Source organism: Pelodiscus sinensis, chromosome 27, assembly GCF_049634645.1.
Source record: "Pelodiscus sinensis isolate JC-2024 chromosome 27, ASM4963464v1, whole genome shotgun sequence".
In the NCBI taxonomy this organism is placed as follows: domain Eukaryota; kingdom Metazoa; phylum Chordata; order Testudines; family Trionychidae; genus Pelodiscus; species Pelodiscus sinensis.
The window spans coordinates 2,745,675-2,761,542 of NC_134737.1; the positions used below are offsets into that span (position 1 = coordinate 2,745,675).

The 15,868-nt window shown below is 44.0% G+C and overlaps 1 protein-coding gene and 1 long non-coding RNA gene across 2 annotated transcripts in view; one reads left to right on the plus strand and one right to left on the minus strand.

Moving 5' to 3' along the window:
• Window positions 1-15,868, plus strand: part of KCND3 (potassium voltage-gated channel subfamily D member 3) — a 247,524-nt gene that overhangs the window by 100,238 nt on the left and 131,418 nt on the right. The window lies entirely within an intron of this gene.
• Window positions 7,914-15,868, minus strand: part of LOC112545088 (uncharacterized) — a 121,878-nt gene continuing 113,923 nt past the window's right edge. Inside the window, exon 4 of the long non-coding RNA XR_012897838.1 lies at window positions 7,914-8,084. This is a non-coding gene — a long non-coding RNA (uncharacterized LOC112545088). The remainder of the gene's footprint in view (window positions 8,085-15,868) is intronic.

Sequence of the window (15,868 nt, forward strand, 5' to 3'; positions counted from 1 at the left end):
TCTTTCAGTCGGAGGGTTCCATCAATTTCATGGACCGTATTTCATTATTACCTTGACCTCCTTTCACCAATTCTTCTTAAGATTTGAAAGCTTTACTCTAGTAAGCTTATTCTGTTTTTCAACATTCCCTTTTGTATGATACAGTTTTTATCAATTCTAAGGTGAAACGATCATTTACAAGGAAAAAAAAATCCTTATAGTCTTCTACATTGAATGGACACACATTTTACATTCTTTGATTATATCTAATAGCTTTCATTCACTGTACATATTTCAAGGTTCATCATAAGATGTGAGAGCAAGACAGATTATTCACGCAGAGAAATGTATCTCATTCAAAAGCAAACAAATGGGCAGCTTCTAAATTGGGGTGAAAGATTTTTATTATATTAGAGTTCTTGAATTATCCAGAAGTTTGACCTGAAACTTTTCAGCTTCTTGAGACACCAGCAAGTTATTCCTAACAAGTTTAAACCTATTCTTTGATTGTTTAATCTATTCTGGATATTAATTACCATATGGCATATAGTAGGGGACTTGGCATTAGAGGAGATAGTAACTTTTGGTTGTCATGTAGCAGGGGTGGAAGTCTTTGGCTTGAGAAACGAACAATAGCTTAAAAATTCCTTATCAAGCATCAGATTTTTCCTTTCCTGGAAATTGCATATTTTAGCTTTATCTTAATTAATGTTCTCTAGACAAGATGTGTCCCACCTGTTGATTCTCATTATCTTTAGCTCCAAGAGGAAGCTAAGGTTTGAAATATGCATATTAGCCATTGCCATCTGATAGTTAAAAGGGCAAGAGAGAGGGAAAGTGCCAAAAACATATTTTCAAGGCATTTTTTAAAAGGCTACACAGCTTACTATTCACCCAGTGCTCCAATAACCTCCTGTATTGAGCTGCCTGTGCCAAAATCATTCGAGTGTCTCTTCAGTCTCTTTTTAAATTCTGTGTGGTTATTTGGCTTGTCAGTTTCCTGTGGCAATAAACTTCACAGACAGAGATGTGTCTAATGCACTTGCATTCGCAATTTCCCGTGTTTAGCACACACCAGATAGCTGGTGACTAATGTTTTCTTTTATCTTTTCCATCAATGTGTGGAATAATTTTATGTGCACCAAGGCATGTGCAAATGTGTACTACCAGTAGGAACACAAAACCTAGCAGTGGGCACTCTGCTAATTAGTTGGGCTATACTGGAATCTCTTTGGTGTGGCTGCACAAGTACATATGGTGGCAGATTCAGCACTGAAGTGGCTTCCAGAGGAACACAACTTTACAGGGAATGCTGCTGATAACAAACAACCTCTCTGGCTTCAGAACCTGGTCTCTTGAGGTAAAGAGAGACAAGATGAGTTATCAGACACACAGGGTGAAAGTTTTTAAGCACTGGAGAAAAGGAGAGCACTGTATTTCTCTCTCCTATGAACATTGATGAATAACAATTTCATGTCTCCTGCAAAAGAAAGAAAAGCATGAGATTACATCTCAAGCATGAGATTATTACATTTTGCATTTTATGCCCTGGCAGAAACTAAAAATAGACCTTGATAGTTGCTCGGTGCCTTTCTAATGACTTTTGTTTGAGGTAAAAATGGGATTTGGTTCAGAAAAACAGAAGGTGGGAATTAGTAACATCCAAGAAAATAACTGAGTGGAAGAACATGAGTAACTGGAGTAGAAGGAGCAAGGAGTTTGCTATCAGGTTTTCTTTTCAGGAGGGAATACACTGGGAATTCATTTGGCAGATCCTTTAGAGCTTTCCGAAGGCCCCACATACCTTATGGGATATAATAATATACTCATGGCAATTTAATCAAAATCCTCCCCTTCATTAACACAGAGAAGAAATATCCTTAATAATTCTATTGCTACATAGTCATAGCAAATAACTTTACAAGTTACATTTGACAGAAAACAGGTGGGAAAAAATGTGTGCTGGGAGAAAAAAAAAGGAAGCATTTAATCTTCAGGCCAAGGGCAGAGGAATGAAGAGACAGCAGGAATGAGTATTTTCAAGAGAACTTTGTAGTGAGATGGAGGGCTGCAAAGAAGACATTTGTCTCTACGTTGAGTCTGAAGGATACAGACCGATCAATGGGGACTGAAAAGCATTTCACTGATCGTTCTACTAAGTAATGAGCAAGCAGCATGCCATGTTGCCATTTGTACACCGCATGGTCCTGCCAAACTGCTCAAGGAAGACAATGTATGTGACAAAGAGCATCTTACACAATAAACCTTACACCAGGGTCTGGCGATGCCAGCGCCCAAAGAAGTCAGAAGCCTGCTAAATGCATGAGCCCAGGTGTGAAGTGAGTCAGTCAGGTTACATTCCCTAGAGGAGAGCAGCCAACAGGTGTCCGCAAAGCCCTTTCTGAGTTCGGTGAGCGCACAGGACCGAGCTTGGGTACTCCAATGTAATGAGCTGGACACCCTGAGCAAAATCATGGCCCTATTAAAGTCAATAAGTGTTGTGCTGTTGTGGCCAGGATTTCACCTCCTTTTATTAGCTCCCTCCTGCAGGCAAATACAGCACTGGAGTCCTTCATTTTTGACAGGGTGGGTTCAGCCAGTCTCCCCCTAAGTGTGACAATTTCTCACAGTAATCGATAGCTGGCAGTAATGCTCATGTGTCTACATTCCCAAGCCCTCTCCTGGCTCTCACACTGCACTGCTTCCATACACGTGGGTTTTCTCTACAATGCAGAAATGGGCAATCTATATTCCCACAGAAACAACAGATGCCAACGAAACACCAACTGCATGCAAATCAACATCATTTAGCAGCTGGAAGAGAGAAGCCACACTGAGCACTTAGAATAGGTTCAGGACATTTATCTATTTGGCTACCATTGCCAGCCACAGATGCACACAGCCTGATTCTGGGCGAGGCATTGCATACTAAAATATAGGTAGTCCTGGCTTTCTTTGTGGAGCCTATTAAAAAGATTGGGAGCGGGGAGTTCTGTTCCAACACTGCTGCTCAATTGAGTCATCTTTGTTACAGTGCTTTGACAGATGCATGAGTTCTGAAGGAAAACAATTGGACAAGAAAATGCTGGACCCAAAGTGAGATTTTATTGGGTTTTATGGATGGGAAACTGAGGCAGTGAGCAGAGGTGGTGTTGCACCCCAGAAGTAGCCAGCAGCAGGTTTGGCTCTCAGGTGGAGGCACATAAGCAATTCTGCACGCTGCTCTGGCCCACAGGCACAGACCCTCCCCCAACTCCCATTGGCTGGGAATTGGCCAATCATAGAATCACAGAATACTAGGACTGGAAGGGACCTCGAGAGGTCATCGAGTCCAGTCCCCTGCCCTCACGGTAGGACCAAATACTGTCTAGACCATCCCTGCTAGACATTTATCTAACCTACTCTTAAATATCTCCAGAGATGGAGATTCCACAACCTCCCTGGGCAATTTATTCCAGGGTTTGACCACCCTGACAGTTAGGAACTTTTTCCTAATGTCCAACCTAAACCTCCCTTGCTGCAGTTTAAGCCCATTGCTTCTTGTTCTATCCTCAGAGGCCAAGATGAACAAGTTTTCTCCCTCGTCCTTATGACACCCTTTTAGATATCTGAAAACTGTTATCATGTCCCCCCTCAATCTTCTCCTTTATAAACTAAACAAACCTAATTCCTTCAGCCTTCCCTCATAGGTCATGTTCTCTAGACCTTTCATCATTCTCGTTGCTCTTCTCTGGACCCTCTCCAATTTTTCCACATCTTTCTTGAATTGCAGTACCCAGAACTGAACACAATGCTCCAATTGAGCATTTCCTGGGTTGTTCTTATTTCCCTTTTTATAGATGGGCACTATATTTGCCCTTTTTCAGTCCTCTGGAATCTTTCCTGTCTCCCATGATTTTCCAAAGATGATAGCTAGAGGCTCCGATACCTCCTCTATCAGCTCCTTGAGTATTCTAGGATGCATTTCATCAGGCTCTGGTGACTTGCAGGCATCTAACTTTTCTAGGTGATTTTTAACTTGTCCTTTTTTTTATTTTACCTTCTAAAACTACCCCCTTCCCACTACAATCCCAATGGGAGTGTAGAGTCAGTGCTTGGGTGGGAGTTTGAAAACCACTGGCTTAAGGGTCTTTCCCAAGGTCACCGAGGAAATCTGCAGCATGGTGGGAAACTCAGCGCAAGTCTCCTAATTCGCAGGCTAAAGTAGCCCGCCCAGCCCACCTGACTATCTTCCCCCGCCTAGTTGCATGGAATGCTGCAGCATAACCATTAATAGCTTCTCGACATGGAGAGCAGTCCATTCATACTGGCCTGCACAGCCGTCATTCTAATTATCTGGAGACAGTTCTCTGGCAGTGCCAGCAGGCATGCTAACAAGGCCCCGCGTCCGAAAGCAGGTACTGCTCAAGAAAATGGCTTTTTTAAATACCTAGCGTATGAGCCTCAAAAATGGCACTGACATCCGATGACTTGCAATTATAACCATACATCTTCATTATAACTGCTCATTTTCTGTATTACAAAATGATCATCTCGGCAGTTTAATGAGAATAGCAGTCAGTGTTTCCATGGTAAAGAATTTCAGATCGTACAAGAATTGCATGAGTCAGGCTAAAGGTAAATAGACTATACTCCAAACTCACTGTATTAATGTACAATAAAATGGACTGCTTTACTGTGCGTCAAATCTGTCACACCAATCTATAATATGACCCATGTTTTAAATAAAGCAAGCACAAAGTAAACTCATAGCATGGGTGGAAGTTGATGCTTCAGGGTCCGCACCTCTCTCAAACTCCATTCACTAGACAGGCATGTCTAGTGGTTAGAGTATGGGACTTAGACAAGGAGTTTAAATCCTAACTGTGCTGTGCAAATTGTGACCTTTTCTTGTCTTTTCTAGGGGTGGAATTCTAGCCCTATTTGGGTCGACGTGCATTCTGCCGTTGACTTCAATGGACCACAATGGTGCAATCAGGGCAAAATTCCCCTTGACTTCAACAGGGGAAGGACTGGAGCTTGCTGTGACATCCCATTCATTTCTGTGGTGTTAGTCTGATAGGTTCTAAGAAGAGAACTGAGGGGAAAAAGACTCCGTGCTAGGAAGAGGAGTATCTTGTATAAATACAAAAATCTGCACTGCTTGCAAAGGGAGCCCGTGGAAACATATCTGGCCAAATGCATGGTTCTATGTACACTTGCTTCAGTGTCAAAGTCCTTTTCACCCACTCTGTGGCACAGCCAGCTGCTTAGAAAACAGAGTGTTTAGCTGATTTACTAGTGGGGAGATAGCGGTAGAGTCAAACTCCTAAAATGGGTCTTTCCCTTCAATTCACATGACATTAAAATAGAAAAAGAATGGGAGGAAAAGCAAAAATAACAAGGAAATGGCAACTTAATAGTTGTGTAAGTCCAGCTGCACTCCAAATGCTGTGCTGAGAGTGGATGAAATTAAAGTGCAGAGAAGCAGCCTGGGTACATACATAAATTGTCCTCCAATTGGATTAAAGTTAGGAAACTCAAAATGTCCTGTATGTGCAATAAGTTAAACACCAAGATTCTTAGGCAAGTAACTCAGCTGATGCGTGAGCAGGAAAATACAATCAGAGAGGTGACATTTCTATGGGTAGGAGATAAGAGCATATGATAGAAGAGTAGCGTGATATTAAACAAAAGGAAATTGAAGTTTAAGAATAGGAAATGCTTCCTAATATTGATTCTCTCCTAATGCCCGATGTCCATCACTGAGGCATCTGAGCATATCCAGAGTGAGACAATAGATATGGGACCTGGAGAAGGGATTACAGAGACCAACACTGCATTGTCTGAAGGTGTGAGGAGGAGAGATTTGATAGGACAGATTTACTAGCTTTGTTCATCTCCAAAGCCTGTTAGTCTCTGGTACATTGGCATTATTGCACTGTCTCCCATCTGAACTGTCATCCACTGTATTTGGTTGTGATTTCCACCTATGGAATTATGTTCTTTCTGCTCTTTGCTGGACAAAATGGGGCTTGGTTCGACTGAGTAGCCCTCAAGACTTTTAGGTCCCAAAGCTGCAAAATACTTCCACAGAAATAACCCCCTAACAGTTAGACTATGTCTAAAAAAATTTAAAAATTAATGGAGATTGCCTATGTCCTAGAACTGGAAGGGGACCAAAGGTCATCAAGTCCAGTCCCCTGCCTTCACAGAACCATCCCTGACAAATTTTTGCCCCATCTCCCTAAATGGCCTCCACGAGGATTGAACTCACAACCCTGGATTGAGCAGGTTAACACTCAAGCCACTGAGCTATCCCTCTCCCCTAACTACAGGCTTCTTGTGTGAGAAGCTTTCTGTGGAAGAGATCTTCTGCAAAAACTTCTTGTGCAAGAGAGTGTCCACACTGCAAAAGCATATAGAAAAAGCGATGCATTTTTGTACAAGAGAGCATCCAGACTGCCTAGATGCTCTCTCGCAAGTAAGCAATGATTGCTACAGACAGAATGGCCACCAGGGCACCTGTACTTTTTCCTCTTCCCCCTTCTTGCGCAAAAACTTCCTCTTGCCTGTCCACACACATGGCTTGGCAAGCCCTGGGGATACCTACACCAGAAAAAGCCCTCTGTTCTTTCATTTTACTTGTGCAAAAATGTGCTTGAGGTGTGGATGCTCTGTGAGCTTTTGCGCAAAAAGTCTGTAGGGTAGACATAGCCTTGGGGTGGTTAAGCACTGGAATAAGTTGCCTAGGGAGCTTGTGGAAACTCCATCCCTGGAGATATTTAAGAGCAGGTTGGATAGACACCTGTCAGGGATGATCTAGATGGTGCTTGGTCCTGCCATGAGGGCAGGGGACTGGACTTAATGATCTCTCAAGGTTCCTTCCTGTTCTAGTGTTCTACGATTTAAGGATTTGCTCGGTTGAGCACAATGTCGAAGGAAGATTTTAACAGTTAAGTGGCAGTGCTCGGGTATAGATTGTAAGCATTATTCTTTGTAATCAGTGTGCACAGTAACCTCCCCCTCTTGGATTAGATACAGGATTACTGACATAATTTAGAACTCTCTCATATGCACCCTTGTTTCTGTAATTGTAACAGGCTACATTTCAGCGCACACAATTCCTGGGGATTTGGGGATCATGGCTCATTGCCATGGTTTAATTTGCCTTCTCACATTTTCACCCTATATCTATGGTGTATGATTAACCAGAAATATTTGCAAAAACAAATTCTGCTTTCTTCAAACTTTGGGTTTCTACCAGAAAATGTTCAATTATAAACTAGAGATTGCACATTTTGTGGGTAATTTTTGTTTCTTTTTCAGAAAATCCAAACACATTTCAAATGCTTTTAAAAAAAATGCATCAAAATTTTTCACGGAGGGGGAAATGTCTCAATCAGTTTTAGCTAAATATTTCAAAATGGACATAAGATGTGTTCATGCAAAAGGAAGCAAAGAAAGCAAGAGGCACTGAAGGAGCACACTGATGCCCAGACAGAAATACAGAGGAAGTAATAAGAATAAATAATGCTTAAGGAACAGACCTGGCAACAGATTTTGCCAGGCCATGGGCAATGGGAGGGGGATCTGGACTGTGGGACCCCACAAGGGGTGGGGCCATAGGTGGAAGGGGCGGGGCTAAAGGCAGACAATTGTCATTACTGCCTGGACCGTGCTGTGCCTTCCCCACCCAGCCCTTAGCAGGACTGTCATTACAGCAGTTTATAGGAGGGCCCCAGGACAGTGACACAAGGATGATGGCCATAAGGATAAAATGGAAGCTTTTGAGAATCCACACTCCAGCTTTTGTTGTTGCTGTCTTTTTAGTGTTTTCTTATGCTTCATATTTTATATACAACAGTTAGGTGAAGACAAATCAATTGAAGAACAGCAAAGTGAAAATAAACTTTGTTGAAGCACTTAAGTTGCTGGGAGCCACCTACCTTGACATTGCAGCTGATGGATGGTGCTAAAAGGAGTCCTCATTCTCCTTCTAATCTCTGTGTTCTTCATCAATCACACCTATCCTCTGTATCCTCCTGGCACTGCTTGCTCCTCTCCCTTGCAGCTTCTCCTGCTGCTGACCTTTTCCTTAGCCAGGGTCATTGGGGGGGGGCAGTCTGCAATGAAGAAAGAAAGAAAGAAAGAAAGAAAGAAAGAAAGAAAGAAAGAAAGAAAGAAAGAAAGAAAGAAAGAAAGAAAAAGTTTTTTGCGTTACTGTAATTCCATGTCTTTATTCTTAACTCAGTGACAAACATTTCTCACACTGGGTACCTGAAGCCTAAAGACATATTTAGTCATATCAAAAGTGGACTGATTTTTCACAGGTACTGAGTACTTGCAGTTTCCATGGCAATGAATGGATGCTTAGCGCATCTGAAAATCAGGCAACTTTCTTGGGTGTCTAAATGGGACTACCTTTGAAAATTTGGAACCAATACACTCAAAAGTCCTCTGGCTTTGATTAGCTGCTTGATTCACAGATCCCCACGAAAAAAGACTCTCTGAAGCTCTCCTGAAAGGCTAAAGGATTGCAAACTGTGGAATGGGGAAGAATATATCAAAAGCCCTTGGCTGGATACCGATGGCCTGATTTTCAGAGGTGCTGAGGTCTGCCTGACTCCCTTCGACATCAGTGAATTTGACGTGGTGCTCAGCGCGGCTGAAAGTAAAGCCATTGGTTACCTGTATGGAGAAGGGCAGTGGGTTTATGAAGCCAGCATTCTTAATGAACAGATTGGCCCTTAATGAACAAACATGCTGCCTGCACCACTAATTTTCCAGGAAGTGCAGTGCCCAGGGATGGGGCCAGATCGTCATGATCTCAGCTCCCACTTCAGCACCAGATACTAAGAGGGCTTAGCTCGTTGGGTGAGAACCTGATCGTCTGTGTCTTGGTGGGAGTTGAGCTCTTTTGAGAGGCTGTCCCTGATGGGTAGGGTGATAATATGTCCCATTTTGGCTGGTACGGTACCTTCTTAAGCCCTGTCCCAGCTGTCCCTATTTTTTGGACATTTGTCCTGTTCCTGCCAACTTGATCAATTAGGAAGAGCAAACAGGACAAATGCCTCCTTTTGTCAAACAAGTTCGGGTGCAGAGGAGCGTGGGGGGGGGGGGGGGGAAGGTGAGCGGTGATGCCAGCCCCACACAAGGGGGAGGGGGAAGGGTCAGGTGGGCAGCTCAGGCCAGCACTGGGTGGGGGGACACTCAGCGCACCCCCACACTGTGTCCCTTTTTCCCTTTGAAAAATATAGGCACCACGCCATTGAATATCTGCCTCGTGGAGCCCAACTCCTAGCTGGCATAAATGGATGAAACTGCATTTGAGCCAATGGTGCTGAACCCATTTACACCAGCATGGAATTTGGCCCCATTACTAGGAATCTGATCAGTGATCGCCTTGGTGTGGCTGCAACCTATGAGCACCGCGCCTGTTTCCCTTGTTTGGCATTTAGCTTTGCAAAGCAATTTTATTCTACCCTGAATAAAATACAGCTCCCCCATGAAATCTGAGGGTACGTCTAGACTGCACGGCTATTTTCGGGATACTGGTGGTATCCTGAAATAGCTATCCCATGTCCGAGGAACGCATCTGCTATTTCAAAATAATTTTCAAAATAACAGACACACTATTTCAGCATCCCTGCAAACCTCGTTCCACAAGGAATAAGGGATGTCTCGAAAGAGTGCATTATTTCAAAATTTGGCACCATGTAGACACACCAAATTTCAAAATAGCCTATTTCGAAATAAAATCGATTTCGATTTTATTATTATATTACGATTTTAGAGTACAGTCTAGATGTACCCTGAGACAGCAATGAAAGCATGATTTTTTTAAGCAGGAATGTAGTCCTGCTGGCAATCAATATTTTACTACCTGAAACGGAGCTTCTCTCTCCCACACCTCTCTGTGTAACCCATCATATCCAACCAGTAGGCCGAGGTATAAACCCCTCTACCCACAAAGTGCAGTGGTATCACAAGTCTATTTCTGCATCCAGGCAGCATTGTCTTTTGTGATTTCACAGCTGCTCTGCCGCAGAAGTGTCCAGGAGATTGTGTTTGCATAATAAATTAGCGTCACCAATATGTCTTAATCCAAAGTAAAAAAGCAAACAGCTCAGTTTAGAATTTGATTTGTTTACATAAAACTTGCCAGTACAAAGGCATGGGTTTAATATTTGGTGTCTGGAACCTTTTACGGTTCCATTTTCTCCTCTTTACATGTTTTGGCACAAAAATAGCGTCAGCGAGCTAAATGGAACCTGTTACTCAAAATACACTTTTAATTTTATACACGGCACTCGGCAGATACCGATCTCAGCGGCAGTGCTGTGTGATTAGCATTCAGCACCCCGCTCTCAAAGAAGGCAGTCTCTATGCAGGCGGCTCTGTCTAGCAAAGCAGATTTCTCAAGTGAGGCAATGCTGCAAAATTTGCTGTCAATGAGCAAATACCTTCTGCCAGGGGAGTGCAGGAGAAGCCAAGATCGACATACCTGGACCCAGTTATGGGGGGGGGGGGGTTATGGGGACGTTGTATTGCAAGATCCGGGTACAAATCGGCACCTCTAGCAGCTGCAGGCCAAGAGATATTGGAACAGAGCTGCTGCTTCATGTGAGCACAGAGCAGAGGGGTCCAATAAGGTTTGCATCCTGCTCCCCATCATGATGAAAGAGCACATAATGAAAGATTTCATAATGAAATCTGATCCCAAATGCCTTTGCGTGTAACCTCAGTGTGGGGGGAAAGGTGGGGCAACAAAGAGACTCTAGCGTGAAAGAGGCTTCACACCCGTCAGCCTCCCTGTGCAATTGCTCTGGGCCAATTGGGTTCCTGGGAGTGGGAACATGAGGAACTGCTCTTTGCACAGCCCTTGGAGGTCACTGTGCATGCCGGGGAGGGAGGAGGTATGCCGGGAACAGGAGGGGTAGTGGCAGAACTCCCACATGCAGACTTGGCAAAGGGGCGGGGCAAAGGGAGACACTTGCCCCAGGGTGCAACCATTCAAAGGGCCTGGGGCTCGTGGCCAGTGTTCCCTGTAAGCTGGGCACTTGTGCAGCCGCTCTGGAGAGACTCCAGTGTCGCCCCATTGATTAGCAGAGTACCCGCGGCTAGGTTTGTGTTTCCGCTGGTGGAGCACATTGGCACGTGCCCTGGTGCACATAACAAAATGTATTCTGCACATAGATGGGAAAATAATCCACACATGGCTGGAAAAGAGAAGGAATATTGTTCTCAGCTGCCACTACCCCAGGAGCTGTGGTATCCAGAGCCTTGGGCCTCTTAAATCACCGCTGACACACCACACAGCACACTGCAGGTAGCTCTGAGGGTGGAGTGTCGGGGGGTGATGCAGTGCATGCCAGGCAGTGTTGAGGGCTGGCTGCCCCAACCCCACCCCCTCTGGGAGTACAGAGCCACCCTTCCCTCCCGCTTTTCCAGGGGCCCAGCAACTCTGTCTGCTTCCCCTGCCCCTCTTCCACTGGCATAAAGTTCCTGAGTGACCTTACCCAGAGATTTATGCAAAAGAAGCCCTTCCTGGGGATGGCCAGCACATAAGTATGCAACCATCACTGGATTCCTGACAGATCTCCTCTCTCCCCTGCTGCCTGCCCTGACATGGAACCGGGTGGCCCTGAGAATCCTTTCTACATGTACGATTTATCACGCTTGCTCCAACCGTGTCCTGGGGCGCCTGCTCTCTGTCACATGGTGAAATCAGTCCCCACAGCCCCCCATGACCCACTCCTTGGCTGAGGTGGGAGGGGACGATGCAGAGGATGGAGAGTTGGAGATCTGGGTTCTGTTCCCAGGCTACCTGTGTAATGAAGCAAATCTCTTTCCTCCTCCATCTGTAAACTGGGAGGAAAAATGAACCTGGTCTCCCCTCACACAGGGCTCCTGAGGCTAACGTGACTAATGTCTGTAACGAGTTTTGAGGAAGGTGGATGGAAGTACAAGCATTAGCATTTATTCCACAAGTCGGGCAGATGGTAAAAAACATGACATTCAGATACCACCACCCAGGCAAGATGTCAATTTCAGCTGCTGTTGTCTTCATGGTATTTATCCTTTCTTCATTCATTCTTCATTTTATAATAACCATACAATTCCTTTCCACGCTTCCTGGTTTCCTGGGGTATAGCTGTTCTAGGACGCTTATGAAAAGACCCAATAATAATTATCTGAACTCTCCTAAGCAAGGGCACATTCGAATAACCAATAGCAAACACTGCAGAGGGCAATGCTACAAGGTAAAAGCAATTTAGTTTGATCTAATTTCCTGGTGAGAATGGTACTGCAGAGGAGAGGTTCATGGATTCCACTCATTGTTTGGTACTGATCAAGCAGAATTCATGGCAAGTGTATTTCCCCCTTTGAGACTAGAAGAACCCCATGGTCACAAATAACACATCTCTTAGGGTATGCCTAGACTATATGCCTCTGCCGACACAGGCATGTAAACTAGGCTACTCGACATAGTCAAAGAAGCCGGGATTTAAATATCCCTGGCTTCATTAAAATAAACATGGCCGCTGCGCTGTGCCAGCTCAGCCGATCGTCGGCCCAGCGTGCGAGTCAAGACGCGGATCGGTCGACAGGGCAAGCCTTTGTCAACCGCTCCTGTAAACCTCGTTACATGAGACATAAGGGAGCAGTCGACAAAGGCTTCCCCTGTTGACCGATCCGCGTCTTGACTCGTGTGTTGTACCAATGATCAGCTGAGCTGGCACAGTGCAGCAGCCATGTTTATTTTAATGAAGCCAGGGATATTTAAATCCTGGCTTCTTTGACTATGTTGGGTAGCCTAGTTTACCTGTCTCTGCCGGCAGAGGTATGTAGCCTAGACATACCCTTATTTACTACAAGTGAGGGGCACAGCATGGGATTTAGAATAGAATAGAATAGAATATTTGGAATGCAATTTTTATCCCTATGTGTTACCTAAGGTACATTAGCATTCCAGTTTTAAAGATGAAGAAAAACTGATACAAAGAGGATAATTTGTCCAAGTTCACACAGTAGGCAATTAGCAGAGGCTCTAATAGAACTTGGGATGCTAGAGCACGAGTCTCCTTGTCCAACCAATGATAAAGCGCTTGATGCAAAAGAAGAGTGACTACTGCAAGGAGTTTTCAAGTACCTAAAGGAGTGTTACAAAGACGAGGGAGACAAATTGTTCTCCTTGGCCTCTGATGATAGGACAAGAAGCAATGGGCTTAAACTGCAGCAAGGGAGGTTTAGATTGGACATCAGGAAAAACTTCCTAACTGTCAGGGTGGTTAAACACTGGAATAAATTGCCCAGGGAGGTTGTAGAATCTCCATCTCTGGAGATATTTAAGAGCAGGTTAGACAGACACCTGTCAGGGATGGTCTAGACGGTGCTTGGTCCTGCCATGAGGGCAGGGGACTGGACTTGATGACTTCTTGAGGTCCCTTCCAGTTCTGGGATTCTATGAATTACTTCAGGGTTCCATGGCATGCAGTTGACTTGCATAATGTGGCCCTCAGTTTAGCCCTCTCATTGCATAGCTTGCTACAGATAAGTGGAGTCCCATCTGTACACCACTTATCTGGAGAGTGCCCACCGTGCCTTTCAAAGGGCCAATGCCGGTTTTCGCTTGAGCTACATTAAGCAGAAGGCTGCTTCTGCAAGAGTGGAACTACTGTTTTCACCAAACTATTCTTTGAAATAATGCGCTCCACACAACAGAGCCAACTTCCTTTCATTGTCTTGTCTGTAAGCAAAATGTGTTGCCTTACAGCTGCATTTTCCTTGGGGTCTACACAGAGCATAGTGGGATGTTAGACATGCTGAGTGTCACTTAGAAGAAAATATCATTTTTTTAAAATGAACATTGCACAGGATTTTTCAGATCATCTTCAGATTTGTTATCTGTCTGGGAAACAATTTGTCTGCAATCTCTCCTGTGGTCTCAGGGAGTGCTGCTTATGTGTTTGCCCTTTGCAGCAAAATTATCTTCTTTTCATCTTTATAATCCTAGCAATTTAAACACGTTCTACCCATCCTATTTACAACATCCTCTAGTAATCCCATGCTCCTCCCTGGATACCATTCCCTCAGAGAGTCAGCCACAGGCTCTCCCCTCTGAGTTGGAGCTGCTTCCTTCTGATGAGAGATGAGAATATGACATAGCCAAGAAGAGAGGTGCAAGAAAGAGCTTTAAATAACCAGCACAAAGCCCGGCTTGCTAATAATATTGCAGATCTGTTGAAGACAAGAATTTCCAAGCAACCGTTGATAAAAAAGCACGGCTTCTATGTTTATCTGAAAGGAATTACGTGAAAATCTTTGACCTTGCAGCTAAGGGAAAATTTGGGGTTCTGGTTTTGTTACTCAGGATATCTGCTTGAAGAGAGCACTCTATGAATCAACCTGTATAAGCAGATGTAATTTCATTGAAGTCAATGGAATTACATCAATTTCCCACTGGGTAGAATCAGGTTTCAAGATGTTTGCATCTTAGGATTCAAGGGGGTCTGCTGATTTGAGCAAGGCAGTGGTCATTTCAGCCCAGCTCTTCTACAGACGCCCTGAATGATTTGGGACGATTCCTCCCACTGTTCAGTGCCTCCGTTTAGTCCTCTGTAAAACAGAGAGAACAACATCGGCCTCATTTGGGTTATTGTGAGGCTTAATTAATTGAAGTTGTTCAAATGCATGGAGACTCTTGTATGACAGATGCTAAGTAAAGGCAAACTATTAGCATAAAATTCATGCAGCATTTGTGACATATAATCAGTATGTCCACTTAGGATAGTGTAACTCAGACTATGGCTACACTACCAGGTTATTTCAAAATAAGTTCTTTCGAAATAATAATTCCTGAAATAACTATTTTGAAACAAGCTTATTCCTCTTCACAAGCAGTTGTTATTTCGAAATAACAGGTTTGGTAGTGTGGACGCTTGCTTTGTTATTTCAAAATAAAGAGTTATTTGAAAATAACTCCCCAGTGTAGACATGCCCTCACAAGCCTCCTGGGTGTGGTACACCGTTACATCTAGTGGCATCAAGACCACTTACAGAGGGAATAATGGGCTGTCTCTACAGTCTACAGCCATCATTAAAAGTCATCTGGTGCTTGGTCATGCAGTAAAGGCTCATTTACAAAGCTCTAGAGATACTAAGTTCAATTCCACCTGCAGACAGACAACAGGACTCAAATAGCAGAATTACAGCTGGTTAAGTGAAGGGATGGCCAGGCTGAAGGGTCTGATGTCAAGTAAGACAGAGACTCCTGAGATAACCTAGTCAAATACTGAAAAAGACCTCCAGAGCCATCACAGTTGTTGACATTTGCATGAGTATCCATGACCCAAGTGTGTAAGCAGCCATCTTGAATTTTTTTCTGGGGATGGGTGTTATCCAATATCACGTGACGTAGGGGACCAATCCCCTGGCCTGGAAGTCATGCAATGCCATGTGACTAATCCTACTGCAGGAGCTATTGTTTGACCTGACCGACTGGTCGATGACAAAAATAGCAAATCATGAAGGGTGAAGTCTCAAAGCCATCATCATTGCAGGTAATTTGCAAACAATGCACCGGGTGAAGTTGTTGAAATAAGTTCTTGGAAAACACTTGTGAAAGGACTGTGATTAACAAAAAATACTTGAAGTCTTCCCATGACTCATTTGAGTCCAGAATTAAAGAAAAATTAAATTCACTCTAGACAGAAGACCAGCACCAGAAGATCTATGCACCCTTTAAACGATGGGGCTCCCATTTTCTCCAAACTGGATAGTCCCATGCCTAGGGGAATGAAGAAGCATGCCTAGTGGGGATGTGAAAGGTTAACAGGTAAGCATCGTCCTTAACGGATGATGCTTACTGCTTCCAGTTAACTGATGGGGGCTGGCACAGTTTAAC